Source organism: Oncorhynchus mykiss, chromosome 18 (assembly GCF_057628025.1).
Source record: "Oncorhynchus mykiss isolate SJ-2025 chromosome 18, ASM5762802v1, whole genome shotgun sequence".
Lineage (NCBI taxonomy): Eukaryota > Metazoa > Chordata > Actinopteri > Salmoniformes > Salmonidae > Oncorhynchus > Oncorhynchus mykiss.
This window is the reverse complement of record NC_143039.1, coordinates 53,002,349-53,026,403: the sequence shown is the minus strand read 5'-3', so window position 1 is coordinate 53,026,403 and position 24,055 is coordinate 53,002,349. Positions and strand designations below refer to the sequence as shown.

Here is a 24,055-nt window from a genome sequence, read left to right as displayed (position 1 = left end):
TTTTTTAGCAAACATTTCTGAAAACCTGTTTACGTTTTGTCATTATGTTGTATTGAAAGCGAATTGATGAGCGAAAAAACAAACAATTTAATACATTTTGGAATAAGGCTGTAACGTAACAAAATGTGGAAAAAGTCAGGGGGTCTGAATTCTTTCCGAAGGCACTGTAATCATACATGCACACATACCTATCATTACACATAGAATTATTATGATGATACCAAAAAAATAAAGAATATTTACAGTTACAGAAGTTTACATACACTTAAGTTGGATTCATTACAACCTGTTTTTCAACCACTCAACAAATATCTTGTTAACAAACTATAGTTTTGGCAAGTCGGTTAGGACATCTACTTTGTGCATGAAAGTAATTTTTCCTACAATTGTTTACAGATAAATTATTTCACTTATAACTCACTGTATCACAATTCCAGTGGGTCAGAGGTATTACATACACTAAGTTGACTGTGCCTTTAAACAGCTTGGAAAATTCCAGAAAATGACGTCATGGCTTTAGAAGCTTCTGATAGGCTAATTGACATAATTTGAGTCAATTGGAGGTGTACCTGTGGATGTATTTCAAGGCCTACCTTCAATCTTAGTGCCTCTTAGCTTGACATCATGGGAAAATCAAAAGAAATCAGCCAAGACCTCTGAAAAATAATTGTAGACCTCCGCAAGTCTGGTTCATTCTTGGGAGCAATTTCAAAATGCCTGAAGGTACCACGTTCATCTACACAAACAATAGTACGCAAGTATAAACACCATGGGACCATGCAGCCATCACACCGCTCAGGAAGGAGACGCGTTCTGTCTCCTAGAGATGAACGTACTTTGGTGCGAAAAGTGCAAATCAATCCCAGAATAACAGCAAATGACCTTGTGAAGATGCTGGAGGAAACAGGTACAAAAGTATCTATATCCACAGTAAAACGAGTCCTATATCGACATAACCTGAAAGTCCGCTCAGCAAGGAAGAAGCCACTGCTCCAAAACAGCCATAAAAAAGCCAGACTACAGTTTGCAACTGCACATGGGGACAAAGATTGTACTTTTTTGGAGAAATGTCCTCTGGTCTGATGAAACAAGTATAGAACTGTTTGGCCATAATGACCATCGTTATGCTTGGAGGAAAAAGGGGGAGGCTTGCAAGCTGAAGAACACCATCGCAACCGTGAAGCACGGGGGTGGCAGCATCATGTTGTGGGGGTACTTTGCTGCAGGAGGGACTGGTGCACTTCACAAAATAGATGGCATCGTGAGGAGGGTACTTATGTGGATATATTGAAGCAACATCTCAAGACATCAGTCAGGAAGTTAAAGCTTGGTCATAAATGGGTCTTCCAAATGGTCAATGACCCCAAGCATACTTCCAATGTTGTGGGAAATGGCTTAAGGACAACATAGTCAATGTATTGGAGTGGCCATCACAAAGCCCTGACCTCAATCCCATAGAAAATGTGTGGGCAGAACAGCAAAGAGGCCTACAAACCTGACTCAGTTACACCAGCTCTGTCAAGAGGAATGGGACAAAATTCACCCAACTTATTGTGGGAAGCTAGTGGAAGGCTACCCAAAACATTTGACCCAAGTTAAACAATTTAAAGGCAATGCTACCAAATATTAATTGAGTGTATGTACACTTCTGACCCACTAGGGATGTGATGAAAAAAATAAAAGCTGAAATAAATAATTCTCTCTACTATTATTCTGACATTTCACATTCTTAAAATAAAGTGGGGATCCTAACTGACCTAAGACAGGGAATTTTTACTAGGATTACATGTCAGGAATTGTGACAAACTGAGTTGAAGTGTAGTTGGCTAAGGTGTGTGTAAACTTCCGACTTCAAGTGTATAAACAAATCAATAAGATTGGAATAAGATTGCATAAAGAATTGGTTCAATGCAATCTTCAACCCTTTGTATATATGTTTTTCTTGTGCGTGTGTCTGTGTGTGAGAGTGTGAGTGTGTGAATTAAAAGGTCTGTCTAGTCCAGTAGTCTGCATATTCATCTCTGATAGTTCTAGGTGTCTTTTGTGAGAGGTTACCTGTGAGAGGTTAGAGGTTATAGGTTTGTGAGAGATTTGTGAGAGGTTATATGTCGGCTGATACATTTTTTTTTATTTTACCCTTATTTTACCAGGTAAGAAATCTGGTGAGAACACATCCTAATTTACACCAACAATCTGGGGAATAGTTACAGGGGAGAGGAGGGGGGGATGAATGAGCCAGTTGTAAACTGGGGATGATTAGTTGGCCATGATGGTATGAAGGCCAGATTGGGAATTTAGCCAGGAAGCCGGGGTTAACACCTCTACTTTTACGATAAGTGCCATGGGATCTTTAGTGACCACAGAGAGTCAGGACACCCGTTTAACGTCCCATCCAAAAGAAGGCACCCTACACAGGGCATAGTCCCAAATTGGGGTCCCTGCTAAGTGTTGCATCCTTTAGGTCCTTAGCAAAGGTTATGACACTGTTCTGATCAAGGTGTACATTATCGTATAAGTGTTCACATGTCAGAATGGGATGGTGAGCCATTCTGACATTGAGCAGTGAGTCAGTCTCTCTCTCTCGTTCTTTCTCTCTCTATGTTCTATTCTGGATTCCAGCTCATTGTATTGCATCCATGGTAACAACTCTAAAAGCTTCCACTTGAACCATAAGACATTGGCAACACTAATAATTTGGAGCAAGAGACTTGAGAGTTAATCATCCAGGCCAAAACCACAGTCAATTCACACCAACATACAGTACCACACACACACTCTACACGTACAGTACACAAACACCACCCACACAATGTGCAAATCAGAGTGAATTTTTCACAATCATGTGTGAGGAACAAGTCAAATAGTTTTGCATAGGGCCTGGTACCAGAGGAATAGAACAGTAATAAGACACACAACTGGTATCCTAGTGCAAACACATGCCTTATGGCTCTTGCTGTGACATTATTACATATCACACAACAAAATATTTTAACATTGAAATAACATTATTATCTTGTGTGTGTGATGACATCGTTGTGAAAATCTCTGTATTTGTGTGTGTGTGTTTATATTCTAAATGTAAATTTGATATCAGGCCAGAGTGTGTGTGGGTGGTAACAGCTTCCAGATAACTGAGAGAGAGAGAGAGAGAGAGAGAGGGAGAGAGAGGGAGGGAAGGGAGAGCAAAGAAGATTGAGAGTGGGTGTTTGAGAAGTACACAATAGCCCCAAGCCTTCCACATGTTTACTGTTCATGAGTTTGAGATATTTTTGTGGACTAAAACTTTAATCGGCCTACATATCTACATTTTTAATTAAGAAGTAATAGGAATAGATGGCCTATTCAAAAATAGTTCCGGCTTTTGTTGACCAGCGGAGGGCCAGTAACTGAAAGGTTGCTTGCTGGTTTGAGTGCCCGAGCCGACAAGGTGAAAAATCTGTCACTCTGCCCTTGACCCTAATATGCTACAGGGGCCCCGTACTACTATGGCTGACCCTGTAAAACAACACATTTCACGGCACCTATCCGGTCCGTGACAATAAAATATATTTGAATAAATATATTTTTTTTATATGAGAACATCTGTAAAGTCAGAACGAATTGGAACATGTCATCCATTCTGTTCAACAACGCCCACAAGATTTACAGGACTCATCTAAAGTCGGTCCCGTCGACTTGCCAACTCAGCACAGGTCTTCTCGTGAAAACGTCTGTAAAGTCTGAAGGGTTTGAGCCCATTATTTGCGCTACGACTCCCACAAACTTCACAGGTGAATAGGCTTATTTTGAAACCAGGGTTGCACATGTCACCTTTTTTCCATCCCTGGTGCTTTCTGATATCTCTTAGATGCATTTCAGACATTTAAAATCATACTTCCTTTTTATTTATTTTTGTACAATTTTATTTTGCCCTGTATCGAATGTGTTATTCAATGCGTTTCTATGGGCTAATAGCAGTAAAGCCGAATTCAATGTTTCATCAAATATTATTTTAAATATTTATTTTGGATACCTACAAGGGTCCTACAATTCCAAATCAAATAGAAATGGTCCGTCCATCTTATGACTATCTTAGAAAATGCTAAATGTTAGTAGTTTAATAGATATTGCCAGAGCCTTACACTCTGGGATTAATTAACATAATCTGCAGCTAACTACACTCAAGCACACTCGATTAGTGTTGGCTGAACAATTTGATGTGTGTGAACAACAGGAATGATACTGCAAGAGTTTGCCACAGCATCTACGGTAGGTTTATATCTGCTTCAATGCTGTGTGCATCTCCCAGTGCTCCCCTTTTTCTATTGTTACCATGACAACTATTCATTTGAAGTTCTCACTGCACACACTAACTTCAGTTTCCAATCTGTTAGGTACAGTACAAAGCTAATGCTATATAAGGGACTAAACTTAGTCAGAAAACAGGAGCTTCACATTTGGAAGCACGTCATCAATAGACATCTTGATGGCAAAAGTTCAGAGCTATGACTAGCATCCAAGAAGGTGTGGAACTCATGTATTTGCCAGGTAGACTGAGCACAGAACAAGGGCTGGAATGCTACCAGGAGTGCCTTTGATTTGCATAGCAGCACATCCTGGGTCTAGTGAGTTTAGAAATTGTCTGTCCCATGGTGTGACCCATTCAGTGCGGGTGGCAAACCTGGATGGAATATCATCCAGCTCACGGAATGAGACTGCTTACTGCTAAATCAAGTGTCGACTCTCTCCAATCCAGGACACACCAGGAATGTGCACGTCAAAAACTTCTGAAAACGATTTGTGGAAAATAGACCATCTGTAATTATTTAATTCTGGCTAAAATGTGGAAATGGCAAGACTAGCGTTTTAACAGGAACAAACTAAGGACCTAAGTATACTGTAGTGTTACAAGCAGGGATGTAGGGGTAAAAAGGCGGACATAGACATTGGGGAATATAAAGGGTGCAGAGTACCAAACATTAAAGCTAACACTAACAATGCTAATTTAGAATAATAGGTGCATAAGGGTATTCACCAAATATAAAAAGACTCCACTACATTATTGGTCACAATACGTTAACCAGGAAGAAATACTGGTAAAAACAACATTGTGAGCCTCAGGTCCTCCATCAACAAATCAAGATGTGATGTGACAGTTCAGGTAGCCTCTGAACAGCACATGGCATGCATGGATGGCCAAGGCCAAAATTAATGTTACAATAACACTTTTGAGCAATCAGTAACATACAAGCCGACCAGTCCCATCCCTTGCCCCTTATTGGCTTGTGTTTATCCAGATTTCTATTCTGGATCCTTTTCTTTCCACAACAGCCCACGGCCCGGTCCAAAAACAATCCCTGGGCACTTCATGTAGATCTGAAGGAATTGGACTGGTAAAACCATATGGTAGTAGCTCCATCTAGCATACCAGAGGGCGAAGGATCTACTACCATATCACTTATACCTATGAAATAAATTCAGATTCACATGGCTATAGGATTTGGAGCTAGGGGTTGTTTCTGGACAGGGCCCTTGTCGAGGCGGCTATATATTGGAACTTCAGTGCAATTGCAGTTTACAGTTACAATTCAGTCTCAGTTAGACACTTCTGACAATCAACATTGGAGAGGATTACATGGACAAATCATCAAAGACGCTGATAGATTTACAGGCCTTACCCAAAAGTCAGGCTGTGAGTCGTTGATTTCCAAGTAGTGCAGCTCGACAACTGAGTTATATCAGGGAGTCAGAGTCAGGGTTGGTTTCCAAGTTGCTTACGCAGGGGGGTTAGTAGAAAGGTTCCAGGTTTTGTTGGTCCACAACACAGGGGGTGGTGTAGGCTGAGATGTGTCCAGTAATAGGGTATAGGGTCCTCTCCTTTTTAAGTTAGCTTGTGCTTAACAGTATTCTCTGTGACCACATTTGAGACACTTAAAGTGGCCTGATATCCATGCTCCTTTATCACTACCAAATTGGTACTCTTCACATCACAATGGACAGGAATAGGAGTGTGTGCATCTCGTTATTTTAAGCTAAATTAGTATGCATTTGAAAATGTTCACCTTTACTGTAGATGTTCTTTGAATGTGTGCAATTGCATTTATGATTATACACTTTCAATAAGTGAAGATAGCTCTCTGTGAAGTTAGCATATGTCATTTGCCAAAATGTTGTGCATTTTTGAGGACAATGAGTGATAAGGCTGTTCATCTTGCTAGCAGTTCTCATCAGTGTGCAGATTTTGGAGAAGCACATTAACAGGATACTGTTTTCAAATGAGTTTGTGTCGCTTGTGACATGGACTTAGCTTGTGTCTGTGGTAACGTCTTTCCAAACATCCCATTATTACAATGCTATATGGTCAGTGCAACTAAGAATACAAGTAGGCTATTATTCAAATATACCTGCACACAGTCTTTAGATTATACATATTAGTAAATACAACATACACATCATAAATAGCCTTTGTTAAAATATGCTAATAATGACCAATATATATATATATTTTTGTTGAAATGGCTACTTGCCACACCTCTTGACACAATCAAAAATGTGGTAGGCCTATTACTCAAAATATTTCGTGATGTATATTGTTATAATGATCGTTATGATGTCTCAAGATTATTCGATTCTTTCTTCCACCAACCCCAAGCCATGCTTTTCAACGCTGGCAGCGGTAGCTCCTTGTCGTGCAGTCCCACAGAAGGCTCCTTGGCCGCAGCGGCTCCTTCTCTTCTGACTGTCTCACAACCCCAACGCTGAAATGTGACCCCTTTGCCGTTTTCTCGGTAACCTACAGAATCTCTTCTGAGGCTGATCTTTTTCATCTTTTTGTTGTGTTTATTTTTGCAGCCTATTACTCTTTCAATACGTAACTGGCGTTCTTTTTTAAAAACACTCTCTGGGAGCCTAATGATCAATAAACAAGTAGGCGAATCTGTCAAATGTTTGTCAAATGCATTCAGTATTCGGTGAAATAAACTGCTGATTATTGCAAGCCATCAGAAATGTGATTGAAATTCCCAGAACGATGTGTCATTATTGAGATGAGGTGAAATGCGTACCATAAATCACCACTACTTTCATCGATATGACAAGGTCGGGGTTATCATACATGCAGAAACGTGTGTAGAGATTTAGGGTGTATGCCAACAGCTAGGCTACGAACGCATCATCGTGCTTAGGCTATGTGCGCTTACACACCACGTCTGTCCATCAATAAAGAAAATATAGCCTATAGACTTATTATACCTTTCCAATGCGCGCATATGCCCAAAATCCAGAAGATACGTAAAACATGGACTATTTTACAATTCGTAGACTACATTATGTTTGCTGATAGCAGCGGGGAAGCAGAGGACGCGTCCGTAGTCTGTCATCCTTCATTGAAGTAAAATAAACCGACACGTATTGTAAATGCATCACAATCCAAAGTAACTGGTTAATTAATTCAAAGGATTTGCAGCTTTGATGCTCCCTCTGTTCTATCGTCAAATATATTTCTCTATGGTGCTGCGTCAGACTTTATCGGTAGCTTGGAAAGATGGATTGATCGATGGCGTCGCACAGGTTGGTGATCTTGTATACATTGTCTCCCATCTCTCTTGTCGCTGTTCCTCTAGCTCCGTCACTTGCAACGAGATGATTGAGACGCAAATAGTCAGAAAGAGGCGAAGGAGGTGTTGTAAAGTGATGAAATGATGGTGAAATCTCTCTCGATTATACTATCTCTCTCCGTCTCTCGCTCTCGCGCACACACAAACAAGCAGCGTAACAAGACGAGGTTACGAGAGAGGGGAAAGTGTGTGGGAAGGTTGTGCTCAATAACGGTATCGGTTTTCAGGATGCTCGGTAGACTAAATGGTCACAAACTAACCAGACAACAGCCAACCAACTACACATTCCTTTTTGGCTAAAGAAAACAGCTCTCCCAAGACTAAAACATTACATTGTGTCTGAAAAATGCCCACATCTGAGAGAATAACAATTATGCACCTCATTGCTGGTATTATCATTAGGCTACAATCAAAAGTGTAGCATATAACATTTGGCTATATTCGGGCCCCTTGACTTCTTCCACATTTTATGTTACAGCCTTATTCTAAAAATAATTACCTTGTTTTTTCCCCCTCATCAATCTACACACAATAAATACCCCATAATGATGAAGCAAAAACATTTTTTTTGTGCAAATTTATAAAAAATACTAAAACATTTAATATTACAATTACATAAGTATTCAGACCCATTACTCAGTACTTTGTCTAAGCGCCTTTGGCAGCGATTGCGGCCTAGAGTCTTCTTGGTTATAAGTCTACAAGCTTGGCACACCTGTATTTGGGGAGTGTCACACATTCTTCTCTCCAGATCCTCTCAAGCTCTGTTAGGTTCGATGGGGAATGTTGCTGTACGGCCATTTTCAGGTCTCTCCAGAAATGTTCAATCGGGTTCAAGTCAGAACTCTGTCTGGGACACTCAAAGACATTCAGAGACTTGTCCTGAACCCACTTCTGTGTTGTCTTGGCTTTGTGCTTATGGTCGTTGTTCTTTTGTAACGTGAACCTTTGCCCCAGCCTGAGGTCCTGAGCGCTCTGGAGCAGGTTTTCGTCAAGGATCTCTCTGTACTTTGCTCTGTACATCTTTCCCTCGATCCTGACTAGTCTCCTAGTCCCTGCAACTGAAAAACATCCCCACAGCATGATGCTCCCACCACCATTCTTCACCGTAGGGATGGTGCCAGGTTTCCTCCAGACATGACACTTGGCATTCAGGCCAAAGAGTTCAGTCTTGGTTTCATCATGGTCTGATAATACTTTAGGTGCCTTTTTGCAAACTTCAAGCGGCTGTCATGTTCCTTTTACTTCCGTCTGGTCACTCTACCATAAAAGGCCTGATTGGTAGAGTGCTGCAGAGATGGTTGTCCTTCTGGAAGGTTCTCCCATCTCCACAGAGGAACACTGGAGCTCTGTCAGAGTGACCATCGGGTTCTTGGTCACCTCCCTGACCAAGGCTGTCCCCCCTGATTGCTTAGTTTGGCTGGGCGGCCAGCTCTAGGAAGAGTCTTGGTGGTTACACACTTCTTCCATTTAAGATAATTGAAGGCCACTGTGTTCTTGGGGACATTTAATGCTGCAAATTGTTTTGCAAAATTTTTATTCCTTCGACCTCATGGCTTGGTTTTTGCTCTGTCATGCACTGTGGGACCTTATATAGAAAGGTGTGTGCCTTTCAAAATCATGTCCAATCAATTGAATTTACCACAGGTGGACTCCAATCGAGCCGTAGGGACATGTCAAGGATGATCAGTGGAAACAGGGTGCACTTGAGCTTATGTAAATAAGGTCTTTCTGTTTAAAACATTTTACAAATTTGCAAACCTGTTTTCCCTTTGTCATTATGGGGTATTGTGAGTCGATTGATGATGAAAAAAATAAGTGAATCAATTTTAGAATAAGGCTAGAACGTAACAAAATGTGGAAAACGGGAAGGGTTCTGAATACTTTCTGAATGCACTGTAATTACATTATTTAATAGTAGCCATGTCCTTGTTCCCTTGATAAACCAACTTATGTTATTTCATGCAAGATTGATTGTGATGGGCTGTCTAACATCTGGAATCCATCTGATGGTTTCCCTCTGCTGTGTGGACACAGCACTCAAAATAATTAGTGTAGTATTCACACCCCTCAACTTTTTTTTCACATTTTGATGTGTTACAGCCTGATTTTAAAATGGATTTTAAATTTAGATTTTTTTTTATCACTGACCTATACCCCATAATGTCAAAGTTGAATTATGTTTTACCAAATGTTTACAAATTAATTAAATATGAAAAGCTGAAATGTCTTGAGTCAATAAGTATTCAACCTATTTGTTATGGCAAGCCTAAATATATTCAAGCCTAAAGAATTGCTTAAGTCACATATTAAGTTGCATGGACTCACTCTGTGTGCAATAATAGTTTTTAATAACATGATTTTTGGTTATCGGTAAGGTTCCTCGGTCGAGCAATGAATTTCAAACACAGATTTAACCACAAAGACCGGTGAGGTTTGCCAATGCCTCACAAAGAAGGACATTGGAAGTTAAAAAAGCAGACATTGGCTATCCCTTTGAGCATGGTGAAGTTATTAATTACATTTTGAATGGTGTATCAATACACCCAGTCACTACAAAGATACAGGCGTCGTTCCTAACTCAGTTGCCGGAAAGGAAGGAAACCGCTCAGGGATTTCACCACGAGGCCAATGGTGACTTTAAAGTAGATGCAGAGTTTAATGGCCATGATAGGAGAAAACTGAGGATGGATCAACAACATTGTAGTTACTCCACAATACTAACCTAATTGACAGAGTGAAAAGAAGGAAGTCTGTACAGAATACAATCTTCCAAAACATGCATCCTGTTTGTAGCAAGGCACTAGAGTAATACTGTAAAAAATGTGGCAAAGCAATTCAATTTTTCTCCTGAATACAAAGTGTTAAGTTTGGGGCAAATACAACACATTACTGAGTACCACTCTCCATATTTTCAAGCATTGATTTGATTTGATCATGTTATGGGTATGCTTGCAATCGTTATGGACGGAGTTTTTCAGGATAAGAAAGAAACAGAATGGTGTTAAGAACAGGCAAAATCCCAGAGGAAAACCGAGTTCAGTCTGCTTTCCACCACACATTGGGAGATGAATTCACCTTTCAGTAGGACAATAACCTAAAGCACAAAGCCAAATCTACACTGGAGTTGCTTACAAAGAAGACAGTGAACGTTCCTGAGTGGCCGAGTTGCAGTTTTCACTTATATCTGTTTGACAATCCATGGCAAGACTTAAAAATGACAGAACTTAAAGAATTTTGAAAAGAATAATGGAGAACTGTCACGACTCCGACCGACGGTGGCTCCCCTTCCCGTTCAGGTGGCGCTCGGCGGTCGTCGTCGCCGGCCTACTAGCTGCCACTGATTCTTTCCTCCCCCTCCTTATGTGTTTATTGAGTACACCTGTTTTGAGTTGGGTATAATTAGTGAGGCTTTATTAGTCAGCCGGCCCGCCTGGTTCTTTGTGCGGGATTGATTATTGTGACCTTCTGTTTTGTATGTAGAGGAGCGTGTTTGTTCCTGGTCGTATATTTTGGTTGTGAGCACCCTGTGTTGCGTTTTTTGGACATTAAATAGCACAGCCTCGCACTCTCTGTTTCCTGCGTCTGACTCCACACCCACGACACCCGGAGCGTTACAAGAACATATTGTACAATCCAGGTGTGGAAAGCTCTTAGAGACTTATCAGAAAGCCTCACAGCTGTAATCCCTGCCAAAGGTTATTCTAACATTAAGGGGTATTGTGTACAGATGGGTAGAAAAATACAAAATTAATTCATTTTGAATTCAGGCCGTAACACAACAAAATGTGGAATAAGTCAAGGGGTGTGGATACTTTCTGAAGGCACTGTATTTGAAAATATGTGCCTACAGGGTGATATTTTGGCAGCTCTAGCATACTGTAAGTGGACCTTTATATTTGACTCTTCAGTCATTTATATGTATTCCGTCTGAAGAATACAGACAGTTATACATTGTCATTGAGGCATTGGCGTAGGAAACCAACCAACAGGGTTGATACATCATATTTGACTTCATAGGAAATCTCCATCTGTTCAAAAGATGCTCCTCCAGCAGTATCATGTGTACTTCATTTATTACCCACAGACGTGTGTTGTTCAACCTTGGTCCTGGCGATCAACTGGATGTGTAGCCCTTTGTTGAAGACCAATAATAACAAACCTGATTTAACTAATCAAGGGCTTGATCAGTTGTGTTCGAGCTGGGCTAGAACAAAACACCTAATGTACACATCCTGGGTCTCAAAGGACCAGGATTGAAGACCACTTACACACAAATGCTGTCTCTCTGAATCTAGTAGATCTGTAGCATCAGCAGTTCATCCCACATGCTGCCACACCAAGAAAGAAAATGCTAAGCATTTTGAGAGATAGAATTTTCCTACAGGGTTACAGTGAAGTTTGCTTTCAATTCCTTCACCATTCCAAGCCCAAACTTCATGCCCTACATTTCTATCAAATCAACGTTTCTTTGTCACGTGCGCTGAATACAACAGTAGACCTTAGTGAAATGCTTACTTACAGGCTCGTGCAAAAAAGGTATTAGGTGAACAATAGGTAGGTAAAGAAATAAAACAACAGTAAAAAGACAGGCTATATACAGTAGCGAGGCTATAAAAGTAGCGAGGCTACATACAGACACCGGTTAATCAGGCTGATTGAGGTAGTATGTACATGTAGATATGGTTAAAGTGACTATGCATATATGATGAACAGAGCGTAGCAGTAGCGTAAAAGAGGGGTTGGAGGATGATGGGTGGGTGGGTGGGACACAATGCAGATAGCCAGGTTAGCCACTGTGCGGGAGCACTGGTTGGTCGGCCCAATTGAGGTAGTATGTACATGAATGTATAGTTAAAGTGACTAAGCATACATGATAAACAGAGAGCAGCAGCAGTGTAAAAGGAGGGGTTGGGGTGGGGGGGGCACACAATGCAAAAAGTCTGGGTAGCCATTTGATTACCAGTTCAGGAGTCTTATGGCTTGGGGGTAAAAACTGTTGAGAAGCCTTTTTGTCCTAGACTTTGCACTCCGGTCCTGGATGGCAGGCACCTTACACTGTCCTGGATGGCAGGCAGCTTACGCAGCTGCACGCACTACCCTCTGTTGAGGCCGAGCAGTTGCTGTACCAGGCAGTGATGTTGCAGCTGTAGAACCTTTTGAGGATCTCAGGACCCATGCCAAATCTTTAGTTTCCTGAGTGGGATAAGGCTTTGTCGTGCCCTCTTCACAACTGTCTTGGTGTGTTTGGACCATTTTAGTTTGTTGTTGATCAACAATGGATAGAGTAGGTCTAAACGTATAACACTTAATTCAACCACTGATGCAGATGGCTTTTGTTAAACAAAATTCCCTCACTAAACAGAAGGATTCTTATTACACACATCTTTGAATGAACACATAACTGCACAAAATGTATTCTGACAACCTATTCCATGTTCTACAGTAGTTTAGTCCAGATGGGACGGTGTTAGCCAATCATGGTTCCTGGATCCAACCAAGCCAGACATGTGGGGGATAAATCAGTATTCCCAGTTTCCATGACAACTGTACTGTATGCCTATGAATATTCTCCTTTTTCACTGCAGGCAGCACAAAAGGAGATTTTTACTTGAAGAGGAGGAAAATACAGAGGAACATGGAGAGAGTGAGGAGAGAGAGGTCAAGGCGATGGTGGCGTAACAATAAACTGAACGGGTTACTATTTAACAGACTTCAGCCTGGTTATTTCCATGGTTACCATCAGGAGAGAGATGTACTTTGACCTCGGTAATGTTGCAGTATCATTGTATTTCCCCCCACTATATTATTATAATTCCTTTATTTTAAACATACACACACAATGCCGATTATCATATCAAGGTTTATCTGTGCTCAGCTCCTGGACTATTAAAATACCTGATACGTAATTGCTACTAAAACTGGCTAGTTTGGGGCAGCAGGTAGCCTATTGGTTAGAGAGCATTGGACTTGCAATCAAAAGGTTGCAAGATCAAACCCCAAGCTGACAAAGTAAAAATCTGTCATTCTGCCCCTGAACAAGGAGGTTAACCCACTGTTCCTAGGCTGTTATTGAAAATAAGAATTTGTTCTAAACTCTTGCCTAGTTAAATAAAGGTAACGTACATTTTTTTTAAATGGCACAAAAAGACACTTGTCAGCTGAGATAAAAAAAATGCCATTTGAATTGGGCATTACCATATTTCATCAAAACTGGTTACTAGGAATATCTAGAAAAGTATCAAATTGTTCAGTGTAAAAGCATTCATGCATTATGAAAGAGTGCATGTTTGAACTGATGTACAGTTCAGGTTTGATATGTATGAATTTCATACAACCTATAGTTTCATACGGGCAGTGTAGGACCTCATTTGGCACAAGTGCTGCATTTTTTAACATAGACCAAATGGGGCCCAATGAATTGTAGGAAAAAGTAAAAGTACAGAAAAAGTTAAAGTACAGATTCAAACCAATCACAGGGCACTGCTGATGTGTAAAACATCTGATGGTGTTCTTCACTCGTTGCGCTGCGACTGCAAGAGCACCAATTGTATCACCCACATTTTGTAAGTGAATACTTTCTGAGGGCACTGTATATATACAGTACCAGTCAAAAGTTTGGACACAACTACTCATTCAAGGTTTTTATTTTTATTTTTTGCAAACTCTTGGCATTCTCTCAACCAGCATCACCTGGAATGCTTTTCCAACAGTCTTCAAGGAGTTCCCACATACATATGCTGATAACTTGTTGCCTGCATTTCCTTCACTCTGGGGTCCAACTCATCCCAAACCATCTCAATTGGTTTGAGGTCGGGTGATTGTGGAGGCCAGGTCATCTGATGCTGCACTCCATCCCTCTCCTTCTTGGTCAAATAGTCCTTACACAGCCTGTGTTGAGTCATTGTCCTGTTGAAAAACAGATGATAGTCCCGCTAAGCACAAACCAAATGGGATGGTGTAACGGTTGTCGTAGGCGGCTCTGGCAGCTCTTGACTGACGGCTGCTCTGGCAGCTCCTGACTGATGGGTGGCAGGCTCTGGCAGCTCCTGACTGACGGGCGGCAGGCTCTGGCAGCTCCTGACGGACAGGAGGGAGACTCTGGCAGCTCCGGACAGGAGGGAGACTCTGGCAGCTCCGGACAGGAGGGAGACTCTGGCAGCTCCGGACAGGAGGGAGACTCTGGCAGCTCCGGACAGGAGGGAGACTCTGGCAGCTCCGGACAGGAGGGAGACTCTGGCAGCTCCGGACAGGAGGGAGACTCTGGAAGAGCTGGACATGAGGGAGCACCTGGAGGGAGGAGACGAAGAGACAGCCTGGTGTGTGGGGCTGCCACAGGAGGCCTGGTGCGTGGAGGAGGCACCGGATGGACTGGACCGTGGAGGCGCACTGGAGGTCTAGAGCACAGAGCCTGCACAACCTGTCCTGGCTGGATACTCCTTGTAGCCCGGCAAGTGCGGCAGGGTGGAACAGACCGCACTGGGCTGGCGAACCGGGGACACTGTGCGTAGGGCTGGTGCCATATAACCTGGGCCGAGGAGACGCACTGGAGACCAGATGCGCTGAGCCGGCTTCATTATTCCTGGCTCGATGCCCACTCTAGCCTGGCCGATACGAGGAGCTGCGATGAAGCGCACCGGGCTATGCCTGCGCACTGGGGACACCGTGCGCCTCAAGGCATAACACGGTGCCTGCCCGGTCCACCTCTCACCACGGTATGCACGGGGAGTTGGCTCAGGTCTCCTACCTGACTTAGCCACACTCCCCGTGTGCCACCCCCCCCCCCCCAAGAAATGTTTGGGGCTGTCTCTCGGGCTTCCTTGCCAGCCGTGTTCCCTCAAAGCGCTCGCTCCCTTTACCTGCTGCTTCTGCTCTCCTGGCTGCCTCCACCTGTTGCCATGGGAGGCGATCCCTTCCAGCCAGGATCTCCTCCCATGTGTATGAACCCTTCCCGTCCAGAATGTCCTCCCATGTCCATGAGTCCATTCCACGCTGCTCCTGGTGACCACGCTGCTTGGTCCTTTTTTGGTGGGTAGTTCTGTAGCAGTTGTCGTAGGTGGAAGAAGGTGAAGAGGACCAAGGTGCAGCGTTGCACGTGTTCATGGTAGATTTAATAAAGAAACTGAACACTAGAACAAAAAAACAACAAAGCGGAACAAACTAAACAGTTCTGTCTGGTGCAGACACACAAAGACAGAAAACAACTACCCACACCCATAGTGGGAAAATAGGCTGCCTAAGTATGGTTCTCAATCAAACAAAACGATTGCCAGCTGTCTCTGATTGGGAACCATACCAGGCCAAACACATAGAAATACAAAACATAGACTACAAAACATAGAATGCCCTCCCCAACTCACGCCCTGACCAAACTAAAACAGAGACATAAAAAAGGAACTAAGGTCAGGACGTGACAGATGGAGTATTGCTGCAGAATGCTGGGGTAGCCATGCTGCGTAAGTGTACCTTAAATTCTAAATAAATCACTGACAGTGTCACCAGCAAAGCAACTCCTCCATACCATCACACCTCCTCCATGCTTCACGTTGGGAACCACACATGCGGAGATCATCAGTTCACCTATTCTGCATCTCACAAAGACAAGGCAGTTGGAACAAAAAATCTCAAATTTGGAATTAAATTCCACAAATGTATGTTTAACAAGGCACACCTGTTAATTGAAATGCATTCCAGGTGACTACCTCATGAAGGTGGTTGAGAGAATGCCTAGAGTGTGCAAAACTGTCATCAAGGCAAAGGGTGGCTACTTTGAAAAATCTCTAATATAAAATATATTATGATTTGTTTAACACTTTTTTGGTTACTACATGATTCCATATGTGTTATTTCATAGTTTGATGTCTTCACTATTATTTTACAATGTAAAAACAAAGAAAAACCCTTGAATGAAATAGTGAGTGCAAACTTTTGACTAGTACTGTATATACAGTTGAATTCAGAAGTTTACATACACTTAGGTTGGAGTCATTAAAACTCATTTTTCAACCACTCCACAAATTTCTTGTTAACAAACTATAGCTTTGGCAAGTCGGTTAGGACATCTACTTTGTGCATGACACAAGTAATTTTTCCTACAATTGTTTACAGACAGATTATTTCACTTATAATTGACTGTATCACAATTCCAGTGGGTCAGAAGTTTACATGCACATCCACACTTCTTCAAAAACATTTATACCAATTTATTGAACTTACAGGCAACAATTGATCTAATCATTATGGTATGGTACACAGTGTTAAGTACCTCAATGGACCGTAAAGGTAATCCCTCTAAAAACTATCATCACCGTACCCTTCAGGAAATCACACATATTATGGACACGTTAGAAATAGTTGATATTTGGAGACTAACAAACCCTGACCTAGTGCGATATAGCTTAATCAATCTAGTTGTCTTGACTACTTTCTTGTCTCTTTCTCTCTTGCATCAAAGGTTAAAAAAGTTTAAATAGGAGACAGAATGTGATCGGATCATCATCTAATTGGCATTCACAAAACTCTTATAGATTTTCCACGTGGACGGGGGTATTGTAAATTGAATCAAAGTTTACTGGAGGACAACTTATTTTTGACTAAGACAAAATAACTTATAACATAATTTTTCCAGTATAATACAGGTTCAGCAAATCCCCTTTTTGTTTGGGATACCTTTAAATGTACCTTCATTCAAGTCAATATTCATCAATAATAAAAAAGCAGTTTCTGGCTAAAGAAAAGACTAACGAGGGAAATCCATGAACTAATAGTACAGGTAGAGAGCAATAAAAACAATACTACAGAGATACAAAATAAGTTAGAGGAAAAACAAAAATAACTTGAGGAACTTATTCAAGAACGATCTAATTTAATCTATTACAAAAATAAAGCAAACTGGATGGTGAAGTAGACATACTTGGTATTCATATCACAAAATATATAAATAAGCTCTCCACAATGAATTTCAATAGAAAACTTGTAAAAACCGACAAGATCCTGCAACCATGGAGAGGTAAATACCTGTCTATTTATGGAAAATTTTCCCTGATTAACTCCTTAGTCATATCTCAGTTCTCTCACTTACTTATGGCGCAGCCTAGTCCTGGTGTTTAGTTTTTCAAATCATTTGACAAAAAAATATGTCGCTTTATCTGGGAAGCTAAACCAGACAAAACAAAACCAGCCTATCTATATAATGAATTGGGTGCGTTGAGATTATTAAATACAAAAGCACTAAACCTCTCTCTAAAAGCTTCACTCATTCAAAAGTTTTATTTTAACCCTAAATGCTTCTCAAATACAGTGCCTTGCGAAAGTATTCGGCCCCCTTGAACTTTGCGACCTTTTGCCACATTTCAGGCTTCAAACATAAAGATATAAAACTGTATTTTTTTGTGAAGAATCAACAACAAGTGGGACACAATCATGAAGTGGAACGACATTTATTGGATATTTCTAACTTTTTTAACAAATCAAAAACTGAAAAATTGGGCGTGCAAAATTATTCAGCCCCCTTAAGTTAATACTTTGTGGCGCCACCTTTTGCTGCGATTACAGCTGTAAGTCGCTTGGGGTATGTCTCTATCAGTTTTGCACATCGAGAGACTGACATTTTTTCCCATTCCTCCTTGCAAAACAGCTCGAGCTCAGTGAGGTTGGATGGAGAGCATTTGTGAACAGCAGTTTTCAGTTCTTTCCACAGATTCTCGATTGGATTCAGGTCTGGACTTTGACTTGGCCATTCTAACACCTGGATATGTTTATTTTTGAACCATTCCATTGTAGATTTTGCTTTATGTTTTGGATCATTGTCTTGTTGGAAGACAAATCTCCGTCCCAGTCTCAGGTCTTTTGCAGACTCCATCAGGTTTTCTTCCAGAATGGTCCTGTATTTGGCTCCATCCATCTTCCCATCAATTTTAACCATCTTCCCTGTCCCTGCTGAAGAAAAGCAGGCCCAAACCATGATGCTGCCACCACCATGTTTGACAGTGGGGATGGTGTGTTCAGCTGTGTTGCTTTTACGCCAAACATAACGTTTTGCATTGTTGCCAAAAAGTTCAATTTTGGATTCATCTGACCAGAGCACCTTCTTCCACATGTTTGGTGTGTCTCCCAGGTGGCTTGTGGCAAACTTTAAACGACACTTTTTATGGATATCTTTAAGAAATGGCTTTCTTCTTGCCACTCTTCCATAAATGCCAGATTTGTGCAATATACGACTGATTGTTGTCCTATGGACAGAGTCTCCCACCTCAGCTGTAGATCTCTGCAGTTCATCCAGAGTGATCATGGGCCTCTTGGCTGCATCTCTGATCAGTCTTCTCCTTGTATGAGCTGAAAGTTTAGAGGAACGGCCAGGTCTTGGTAGATTTGCAGTGGTCTGATACTCCTTCCATTTCAATATTATCGCTTGCACAGTGCTCCTTGGGATGTTTAAAGCTTGGGAAATATTTTTGTATCCAAATCCGGCTTTAAACTTCTTCACAACAGTATCTCGGACCTGCCTGGTGTGTTCCTTGTTCTTCATGATGCTCTCTGCGCTTTTAACGGACCTCTGAGACTATCACAGTGCAGGTGCATTTATACAGAGACTTGATTACACACAGGTGGATTGTATTTATCATCATTAGTCATTTAGGTCAACATTGGATCATTCAGAGATCCTCACTGAACATCTGGAGAGAGTTTGCTGCACTGAAAGTAAAGGGGCTGAATAATTTTGCACGCCCAATTTTTCAGTTTTTGATTTGTTAAAAAAGTTTGAAATATCCAATAAATGTCGTTCCACTTCATGATTGTGTCCCACTTGTTGTTGATTCTTCACAAAAAAATACAGTTTTATATCTTTATGTTTGAAGCCTGAAATGTGGCAAAAGGTCGCAAAGTTCAAGGGGGCCGAATACTTTCGCAAGGCACTGTAGATTAATAAGAAAAGCACATCCATTGTTTAAAAATGGCCTTATTGACTTTATGCAGATTTCCAGGTCTCATTTTTGATTAATCAAAAATGATCCTTTTTTCAGAGTATCTGTCTTTTTCAGACAAGCATTGCAGAGCTGGCTACAATTTCAATTTCATCCCCCTGAAAATATATATATTACAACAAATATTATGGCTGAACTCAAATGTGCTGGTTGATAAAATACCTGTATTTATGGGAAAGATGTTTGAAAAGGTTATTTTGTTCCTAAATTATATTGTAATGGTATAGTTATGTCCTTCATGGAGTTATCAGAATTGTATGGGAAGGTCTGCTCAATCCAAGAGTACAACCAATTGATTACAGCATTGCCCCAAAAATGGAGGAGGCGGGTGGCAGCGGGAGGAGGTAGGGAACTGATCTGTCTGCCCAATATAAAGGATCAAAACTGGCAGAGGAATAAAAATAGCATAAATAGGAAAGTATACCAGTTTCATTTGAGGACCAGGATGTTGACAACTGTGCCATACAGATCGCAAAATAGTTGGGAAGAGATTATTGATGTACCGATTCCATGGTACAGGGTGTATGAGTTGATATATAAAACAATGCAAGATTCAAGACTTCGTGCTTTCAGCTAAAAGTATTATATAGAATTCTTGCCACCAACAAAATGTTGAATATTTGGGGCATAAAATCATCAAAGCTCTGCAGATTTTGTTGTGAGGATACAGAATCAATAGACCATGTATTTTGGTATTGTCCTCAGGTAGCCTGTTTCTGGTCTCAGGTTCAGGAATGGCTGAAAATTCATAGCATTGATCTAAAATTGAACCTAGAAATAGTACTGTTAGGAGTTCTGGAGAGACCAGGTCAGTCAATTACTAATATACTGATACTCTTAGTAAAAGTATTTATCTTCAACACGCAATCTGTAGATTCTATTCGATTAGATAGATTCAAATTGTACGTTAAACATCACAGCATAGTTGAAAGATATGTGTTGCGTAGAAACACGAAGTGGGTGGCCAGCAGAGATAGATGGAATGGGCTGAGGGTTAGTATGTGGAATTGGAGACAAGTGGGAGTGGAGTTGCTGTGTGAGAGAGAATGATGCTAAAAAGATAAAGGAGAAAAAAAAGTCAAAATAAAACATTATAAAAGTACACTTGAATGACACTAAGTGGCAGTGTCTTTACAACTAATGCCGGTTTGCCTAAGGCTGATGCCGTGCAGGTGTTTGTACACATGCAGATACACACACTCTCATTCAAACAAACAAATACAAGAACACACACATACAAGTAATAGTGCCAGACATGAACACAAACATATACAGTTGGCAGTGCTGTTATAATTTCTGTTATGTTATGATGTCCTTTGTTTTAAATGCATTTTTTTTTTTGCATTGTTGTTTGCTGTTTTCTCCTGTCTTTTCCTTTTTTCTCTTTAGTTCATTATCTTGGTTGTTGGTGCATTGGGGGCTTCTCGGGGGTGGGGAATGGAATTTATTTTTTTATTTTTTTATTATTCTTCCAGGGGCGGGACTGTGGGAGGGGTCTCGAATGGTTGAGCGACAGCTATCAGGGAACAGTGGGGGGATCTTGGAGGGTTCGGGTTTCACAAGATTGTGATCATGAAAAAGGAAACTATGACATATATTTTACATCACTATCATGCACACGCACCCTCACACATAAGGATGGCTCTGTTGCAGAAAGACTGATACATGTTTGATAGTGTCTTGATGCTGTATTGTTTGTCCTTCATGTTCTAATACTTTAATGTTACCCGTTCCTTGTGTTTTTTGTAATAAATAATAATAATAAAAAAGTTTACATACACTAAGTTGACTTTCCCTTTAAACAGCTTGGAAAATTCCAGAAAATTATGTCATGGCTTTAGAAGCTTCTGATTGACATCATTTGAGTCAGTTGGAGGTGTACCTGTAGATGTATTTCAAGGCCTACCTTCAAACTCAGTGCCTCTTTGCTTAACATAACGGAAAAATCAAAAGAAATCAGCCAAGACCTCAGAAAAAAATGTAGAAATGTAGAAATCAACAAATCTGGTTCATCCTTGAGAGCAATTTCCAAACGCCTGAAGGTACCATGTTCATCTGTACAAATAGCGTGCAACTATAAAAACCATGGGACCACGCAGCCGTCATACCGCTCGTCTCCTAGAAATAAACGTACTTTGGAGCAAAATATGCAAATCAATCCTAGAACAACAGCAAAGGACCCTGTGAAGATCCTGGAGGAAACAGGTAAAAAGTATCCACAGTGAAATCCTATTAAAAAAAATCCTAGTCCTATATCGACATAACCTGAAATGCCACGCGGCAAGGAAGAAGCCACTGCTCCAAAACCGCCATAAAAAAGGCAGTCTATAGTTTGCAACTGCACATGGGGACAAAGATCGTACTTTTTGGAGAAATGTCATCTGGTCTGATGAAACAAAAATAGAACAGTTTGGCCATAATGACCATCGTTATGCTTGGAGGAAAAAGGGGGAGCCGAAGCACACCATCCAACTGTGAAGCATGGGGATGTCAGCATCATGTTGTGGGGGTACTTTTCTGCAGGAGGGACGGGTGCACTTCACAAAATAGATGGCATCATGAGGCAGGAAAATTATGTGGATATATTGAGGCAACATCTCAAGACATCAGTCAGGAAGTTAAAACTTGGTCGCAAATCGGTCTACCAAATGGACAATCACCCCAAGTGTACTGACAAAATGGCTTAAGGACAAAGTCAAGGGATTGGAGTGGCCATCACAAAGCCCTGACTTCAATCCTATAGAAAAGTGTGTGCAAGCAAGGAGGTCTACAAACCTGACTCAGTTACACCAGCTCTGTCAGGAGGAATGGGCCAAAATTCACCCCTTATTGTGGGAAGCTTGTGGAAAGCTACCCGAAACGTTTGACCCAAGTTATACAAAGTAAAGGCAATGCTACCAAATACTAATTGAGTGTATGTAAACTTCTGACCCACTGGGAATGTGATGAAAGAAATAAGGGTTGAAATAAATAATTTTCTCTACTATTATTCTGACATGAAACATTCTTAAAATAAAGTGGTGATCCTAACTGACCTAAGACAGGGAATTTTTACTAGGATTAAATGTCAGGAATTGTGAAAAACTGAGTTTAAATGTATTTGGCTAAGGTGTATGTAAACTTCAGACTTCAACTGTTTGGGGTAGAAATGTCCTTGTTTTTGAAAGAAAAGCAAATTGTTTGTCCATTACCATCAAATTGATCAGAAATACAGTGTAGACATTGTTAATGTTGTAAATGACTATTACAGCTGGAAATGGCAGATTTTGAATGGAATATCTAGATAGGCGTACAGAGGCCCATTATCAGCAACCATCACTCCTGTGTTCCAATGGCACGTTGTGTTAGCTAATCTAAGTTTATAATTTTAAAAGGCAAATTGATCATAAGAAAACCCCTTTGCATTCATGTTAGCACAGCTGAAAACTGTTGTTCTGATTAAAGAAACCATAAATCTGTCCTTCTTTAGACCAGTTGAGTATCTGAAGCATCAGCATTTGTTGGTTCGATTACAGGCTCAAAATGGAACTTTCTTCTGAAACTCGTCAGGCTATTCTTGTTCTGAGAAACGAAGGCTATTCCATCCGAGAAATTGCCAAGAAACTGAAGATCTCGTACAACGCTGTGTACTACTCCCTTCACAGAACAGTGCAAACTGGCTCTAACCAGAATAGAAAGAGGAGTGGGAGGCCCCGGTGCACAACTGAGCAAGAGGACAAGTACATTAGAGTGTCTAGTTTGAGAAACAGACGCCTCACAAGTCCTCAACTGACAGCTTCATTAAATAGTACCCGCAAAACACCAGTCACAACATCAACAGTGAAGAGGCGACTCTGCTATGCTGGCCTTCTAGGCAGAGTTACTCTGTTCTGTTTCTGTGTTATTTTGCCCATCTTAATCTTTTCTTTCTATTGGCCAGTCTGAGATATGTCTTTTTCATTGCAACTCTGCCTAGAAGGCCAGCATCCTGGAGTCGCCTCTTCACGATTGACGTTGAGACTGGTGTTTTGCTTTGAACCTGTCTTTCAAAGTAAATTTGTAAAAATCGAAATAACTTCACAGATCTTCATTGTAAAGGGTTTAAACACTGTTTCCCATGCTTGTTCAATGAACAATAAACAATTAATGAACATGCACCTGTGGAACGGTCGTTAAGACACTAACAGATTACAAACGGTAGGCAAATAAGGTCACAATCATGAGAACTCAGGACATTAAAAGAGGCCTTTCTATTGACTCTGAAAAATACCAAAAGAAAGATGCCCAGGGTCCCTGCTCATCTGCGTGAATGTGCCTTAGGCATGCTGCAAGGAGGCATTAGGACCGCAAATGTGGTCCGGGCAATAAATTGCAATTTCTGTACTGTGAGATGCCTAAGACAGCACTACAGGGAGACAGGGCGGACAGCTGATCGTCCTCGCAGTGGCAGACCACATGTAACTACACCTGCACAGGATCGGTACATCCGAACATCAC

General features: G+C 41.1%; 1 protein-coding gene across 9 annotated transcripts in view; it reads right to left on the bottom strand.

Annotated features, from left to right (window-relative positions):
- LOC110496359 (ras/Rap GTPase-activating protein SynGAP) overlaps nt 1–24,055 on the bottom strand; it is a 71,689-nt gene that overhangs the window by 44,356 nt on the left and 3,278 nt on the right. For 3 of the 9 annotated variants that reach the window (XM_090208784.1, XM_090208783.1, XM_036952928.2), the window contains exon 1: nt 5,658–7,746. The exons of the other annotated variants lie outside the window; for them this stretch is intronic. The gene's annotated coding sequence lies outside the window, so the exon portion shown is untranslated. Of the gene's footprint in view, nt 1–5,657; nt 7,747–24,055 lie in introns of those variants that run through there. 9 annotated transcript variants of the gene reach the window in all.